Below are 6,816 nucleotides of genomic sequence, written 5' to 3' on the forward strand. Positions count from 1 at the left end.
ATTTTAATTGAAACCAACACTGTGCATTGAACAAAACATACATCATATATTTAATTTACTACTCTTTAAAGCAAAAAAAAGTCAGTCCGAATGACTAAAACTAGCCTGGTATCTTAGCATACAAAAAGCAATTCAAGCCAAGTCTAAAAAATGACTAAATTGGCCTGAGATTTGAAGTCTTAAAATAGTCAAAGTCTGAGTGTGTGGCAATTTGTATTTGTTTATTTGATCGAATTTGAACAATTTTGATTAAACTTAATAAATTAAAATTTCTCAATCTAGTTTGTACTAAATAGGTAGTTCCAAAAACCAGCAACTGTTTATATTAGTATACAACGCAGAAAAATTAACTTATTTTGCCAAAAAAATCAAAATGTATACCTAAAAAAACTTTTTTACTTTATGTAATATATATTGTTTTAAATGCGTCTGTACACACTTAAATATTACGTGTAGAAACATTAATGTTTGAAAATTATGCATAAACTAAATTTTATCTCTTTAAGTATTAAATAAAAAGTTGTTTAAAATATGAGCATCTTTGTTCATTGTTGTGCATAGAAGTTAATTTAAAATGCAAAGAAAACTTATAAAAAATCAAAATTAAATTAACCTTACTTCTTATTAATATTATTTTGTTATTTTAAAAGTTTTTCTGTAAACTAGAATAAAACATTATGAAATAAAACATCTGTTTTAGAAATCTGTTTTATTTAACTACTGTGCATTACTTTTGTACAAAACGGAAAACATTTACATTTAGTTTTTACTAAATAGATATAATATAACTATCTTACTAATTCAAAGCAATTTTTACACTTTTTTTTCAGAAAATAATTTGCTGTTGTGAGAAGAAAGTTATTATGAAATTGAGAAAAAAAAACATGGTAGAATGCTAACCTGTCTTTTTCACATTTTAAGCTAAATCAGTAAAGTCTTTTAATTGTTTTAAAATGTTATACAGGAATTCAAAACTAAATTTATCAAACAAATTTAACTTTAAATTTATTTTTGCTTAGCGGGCCACATTTACATGCTCGCGGGCCGCAAAATTTTCTTTTGTGGGCCGCATTCCATTCAAAAAATAACATGCTCGCGGGCCGCAGTTTGCCGACCCCTGATATAGGTTAAACTTCAGCTACTTACAAGTTTTCAAAAACTTATAACCATCAGAATAAAAGTTTTAGTTTTAAGTATTAGTAAAGTAACTACAAGTTTGCTAACTAAGTCAACTCCTATCTGAATTATTGGACTTAAGATCAATTCTTATTTGCTTTATTTATAATTTGCTCAATAATCATATAGTTAATATCCTACTATGCTAATTTCTACCGTGTATTTCTTTTTTTCAATTTGTAATTCTTAATGTAAATTTCTGCTTACAATAATTTAATTTTAATTATTTTTTTTAATGTTCCTTTAGTTTTATTTAATTTTTTCTATTCAAAATTTTTTTTTTTTAATTTTCATTTTTCCCCTAACCCTTACCCTCGGTCGGTAGCTTATTTTTATATTTTTTTATTATAATTTTTATTTGTTTAATTTTTTATTTTTACTATCACTGTTACCCTAACCAGGGATGGCTTGATACGTTTCTGCAAATCTACAGAAACGTATACTTATGTGCGAAAAAACTTGCTTTTATTCCGGCTTGAAAAGACTCTGCTTTCTTAGCTTTTAGTATTCATTTATAATTAGATATGCACTCCTAAGAGGTAATTTTAACATATATGTACTCTTTAGCATTTTTAGTGTCGTAAAAATGAAACGAATTAAATACATCCAAATTAAAACATTTAGCGCGTTAAAGTTTTAATTTGTCAAAAAGCTGCATTGCAAAATTGATTCTAATGGAAGCTGTAGCTTCAAAAATCAAAATCATAGAATTTTATGTTATAAAAATTATTGACTACGTTAAGTTGTGCCACTCTAGTGGTAATTGTCTCTTTTTTACTTTCTTCTTTTCTCTCAAGCGACTATAAATTCAACAATTGCGCGTAATTTTGACTTTTTATTTTCTGCTTCGTTGCAGCGGACTTCGCTGCACTTAAGTTTTAATGGTTTCAATTTTGTTGTCGAGTTTATTTCGATCTTAGAACACTTTTTGAGTTTGATTTAAACGTTTAGGTTTTAGTTTCTTTGATTTGAGTGTTGTCGTCTTTAAAAAGAATTGATAAATTGATTTATTAGTGTAATGTTGTGCAGTATTTTATCCTCTTTTCGTTTCGCAAATTCATTGTAAATATAATCATTATCACAGATTCGAACTAAGCTTAAATTAGTATAAGTAACTGATTTATTAAACCTTTAGTAAATAGTAAGTAAGTAATATTAGTTTATTTAAGTCAACTATAATTTAAGCGTTATCTTGGGGCATCTACTATACAAGTTAAAGCGCACGTTGCGTTATAAACCAGGCCTATAATATTGTATAAGTAGAATCCTGTGATAGCGACAAAGTATTTGAATTTTTTGATGTATTAACATAACTGCATATTTTCAGATTAAATTAAATAACATTAGAGGTAGTTTAAATTGCTGTGATCCAGCTAGGATGTGTTATTTCAGATTTTATAATTTTTGCAGATTCGTAACTTTTTTGAGCTAGCTACGTCCCTGCCCCTAACCTTTGGTCAGTAATTTTTTTTTTCATATTTATTTATTCATTTTTTTTTTCTGTTTATTTTCTATTTTCATTTTTTTCTTTATTTAGTTACTTACGTACAAAAATGTAACTCGTGCAAAACTGACCATTGGTGCAAAATCGTCTTCGTGCAATTTTGTGCCCTCGTGCAATTTTGGCTTTGTGCAAATTTGGCTTCGTGCAATTTTGTTCTCGTGCATTTTTGCCTTCGTGCAACTCCGACCCGTTTCCCATCCAAACGTAAGTTTTTTAAACGAAAAAAAAGCGATTTTTGTTTTAATATTGTAAACACCTAATCTCAAAAAAAGTTAAAACTTATAACTAAACATAAAAAAATATGTTTTACTAAAAATAAAAAAAATACTTTAGAGGGTATTTGTAATACTTTATAAAAGTGAAGTTAACTTATAATACACTAAACACATAATTCTTTAAATTAGTTCTATATAATAATTTCACTAAGTATGATCGTAGGATAAGATCTAAGTTGTAATTTAAAATAAATTGTAAGTTAAATAAAAATATATGCGATATCATAAGTTAAATGTACCATGTAAAATGGTACAGACAAATAATTCAAATGTACAACACTTTTTTTTTTAATTTAGTTTTTGCATTAGACATAAGTAACATTTTAACCTAAAGCAACCTTAGCACATTAACAATAGACAAAATAATAAAAAACATGTAGACTAAGGATACTAAAAATATTTTTTACAAATTAAGCCAAAATATTTACAAAAAACAAGTAATTTAACTACTAACTTAAAGTAAATAGTTAAATTTAACTTTAATTTAATAAACTAAAAAAAAAATCATAGGTAAAAAAATATTTAAATGTTTTTTGTTTAATAGTTTAAATAAATAGAATCATTAAGCTTTATATTTTTATTACTATTTAAATAGATTTTCATTTTATGATCATTCGAACAAAAATACTCATACTATTGAAAAAACTTTAAATTATGGCTTTTGTTATTCTCTAACAACAAATATTTTAAGAGGAATTTTTCTAGTTACTGTAAATAACTTAATGCTTGATTACACATCATTTTTAAATGAGATCAGAGCTAAAGTTATGTAACTAAAAAAAAAAATCAAAAACAATGTAATTTACCTAATTTAGTTTAAATAAAACATTGATTTTTGTTATAAAAAAGTCAGAAGTGCAACAACAACTTTATTTACTTCAATAAATATGTTTTATTTTTTAGAAAGGCAAGTATGCTACAGTTTAAGATCTAATAAAAAGTAATCTAAATGAAATTTTAAATTGTAGTAATGCAAAATTTTTGTAATGTAGAGTTTCTTAAAAATGTACAATATCTACAACTTTTTTATGACAACAACAAATCATAAATGTTCATAAGTTTGTTACTTTTTTCGTAACCTAGTAGTAGTGATAATTTATGATATATTTATACTGTTCTTAATAATTAAATAAAATTTCTATAACTTAAATAAGTAAACACTTCTTTCATAAATATTTAAAACAAAAGGTTTAAAAATCTTCCTAAACATTTTTTAATAATTTTTTTATCAAAAAATATTCACTACCACAATTTAAGGTAAAAAAATGCTGGTAGTTAAACATTTTTGCAAAAAAATAAATTTTTAACCTTACATGTTTGATTATTATGATGGTAAAACTCAAAGGATATTTTTTTATTTTCTATAAATGTATTAGTAATTGTTGAAAAATGTATAGAACATATTATCTATTGCAGGGTTTCCCAAACTTTTTTGCTAATGGCCCCCTTTAAAGAGTTTGAAAAAGTAATGGCCCCCTTCAACATATAGATTACTCAAAAACTACGATAAAATACACATAAGAGCTTTTTTTTTTTTTTTTTTTGCTCTTCATCTGCAACTCAAGAATATCTAGTGTAAGTTTCAAGTTATGGCCTCATGGCCCCCCTGTGGCTCCTTTACTGCTCATGGCCCCCCCTCTTCCCCCTTTTCTGCTCATGGCCCCCTGAGTATCTGTCATGGCCCCCTAGGGGGCCACTTGGCCCACTTTGGGAAACCCTGATCTATTGCTACTATTCACCACATTTTGGAATACTATCAACTATAATTTTCTTGGTTTTTGTGTTTATGATTTTAAATTACTTTTTGTTGTTACGTGTTTGTCTGCTAAAGATCAATTTAATAGGATGCTGTCGAATTTGAAAATGATAAATTAATGATGTAATAAATGTTTTAGTATTAAAATTAGATAAACAAAAAAATTTGTAACTTGTAATAAAATATATATAATCGAAAATAAAAGTTAAATTTAAAATAGAAATCTTCTATAACTTAACATTTTTATTCCATAAAAACTAGTTAAAGTAAGTAACTTATAGTAATTAATTACAGTACTTACTTAACTTTGGGCACAGTCTCATCTAGTGTCTGATATAGATAATTACTGTTGTAAATATTTCACTTAACTAGAAAAGGTGTCACTAGTAGCTTTATTATTTTTTATTTATAATGTTAAATACATTTAGTAAACTGTGTTTCATATACATTTTTAAAACATTATTTTCAGACCAAAAAACATAATAAAATGTTTTAAAGTAAATATTAAGTGAAAAAATTTAAACATATCAAAACTCAAACCGAATAATAGGTAAAAAAGTTAACAAGTTAATTATTTTATAGTTGATATGTTTCAATTAAATAAATTTCACAGCTTACAAAAATTTTGTACTTTAACTTTTACAGTTTAAAAATGTGCAACATTTATTTTGTCTACTTTTCGTTGCGTATTAGTTTAAAAATTATTTCTTTCAAGGTTTAAGCTATAACAAATAGTTTAAATGCATTTTGCAACTCAATCTATAAGTCCTTAGTAAGCTACATCTAAATTAAAATTTAAATAACAAATAAGAATACAAACACAAAAAGTTTTTACTTAAAGTAATACAATAATAGTTGAATTTAAAACCTTTTTTTGCCGTAAACTTTTTAACAATTAATACTTTAATGTTTTAAGGAAACACCTCTCCATAGGTTTTCATGTTTTTGAATTGGAACCAGGGGCGTGTCTAGACTTTTTTCAAAGAGGGTTCACAATTTTTTCTTTTGTTCTTAATTTCCCGCTTAAGTACGTATTTCTTAGGTATGCACTGCCAGTTATTTACGCAATATTTAGCCGAAAGGCTCTGTGTTTAAAATGCTTTTTTCTGCTTAGAAACAAAAAAAAAAACATATAAGTAGTAATAGAAAAATATTATTTTTATTTATTTATTATACTGTATTAAGTTTAGATAAATTAAAACTAAAAGAGCCGGAAAAAATATATTTATAATAAAAATATTGTTCAAGTAATTTAATGTATAAAAACTTGAATTTCACTAAAAAAAATGGGTAATTACCTAGGATGATGTCGAACCAATATCAAGCTGAAACTATATTTAATTCAATGTTGTTTTTTACCATAAGTATAGGCTTAGAAACACATAAATAAAACTTATTTATTATAAACCAATAAAATTTAAATATTTAATTGCTTTTATTTTTAAAATAAAATGATACAATAACTTATACACATTACTATACTGTAAAATAAAATCAATTAAGTATTTGGTTTATAACAAATGAATATAATTCTAACTTTGTATTTATATAGCTTGTTTTAAACGAAGTAAAATTTTAGATCAATCATACAAGGCTTAAAATAAATATTTTAAGCCTAAAATTATGGTTTAAAAAGATATTAAAGACAATAAAATTTCAGCTTAATATTAGTGCAACATCATCCTAGTTAATTATCAAAAATTTTTTAGACTTTTACAACTAAATTGAAATAGCTTTAAATTATAATTAAATGTTTGCCTGATGGTGCAGGAATTCTTATAATGATTTTGAAATCTTTCTGAGTTAAAAATTTGAAAAAATCTAGAACCAACTCTGTGGCTAACAGATATACAAAAATTAAACAATTTATATAAAAAATATTGAAATACCATTAAATGATAAAAGAAAAAACTGCTATGTGGTGTAGTTGTCTAAAGTTGATTTTGAAACTCTCTGAATTGAATTTTTAAAGGTTTAAACCCAGTTGGTCTACACATAAACATATAATATAAATGCTTAAGTATAAACACAACATTATTATATAACAGCATAACAAAAAAGCTTCACACAACATTATTATATACAATAAACTAAGCAAAATAAAA

The sequence above is a fragment of the Thalia democratica genome, chromosome 3 (assembly GCF_965202585.1).
Source record: "Thalia democratica chromosome 3, ktThaDemo2.hap1.1, whole genome shotgun sequence".
Lineage (NCBI taxonomy): Eukaryota > Metazoa > Chordata > Thaliacea > Salpida > Salpidae > Thalia > Thalia democratica.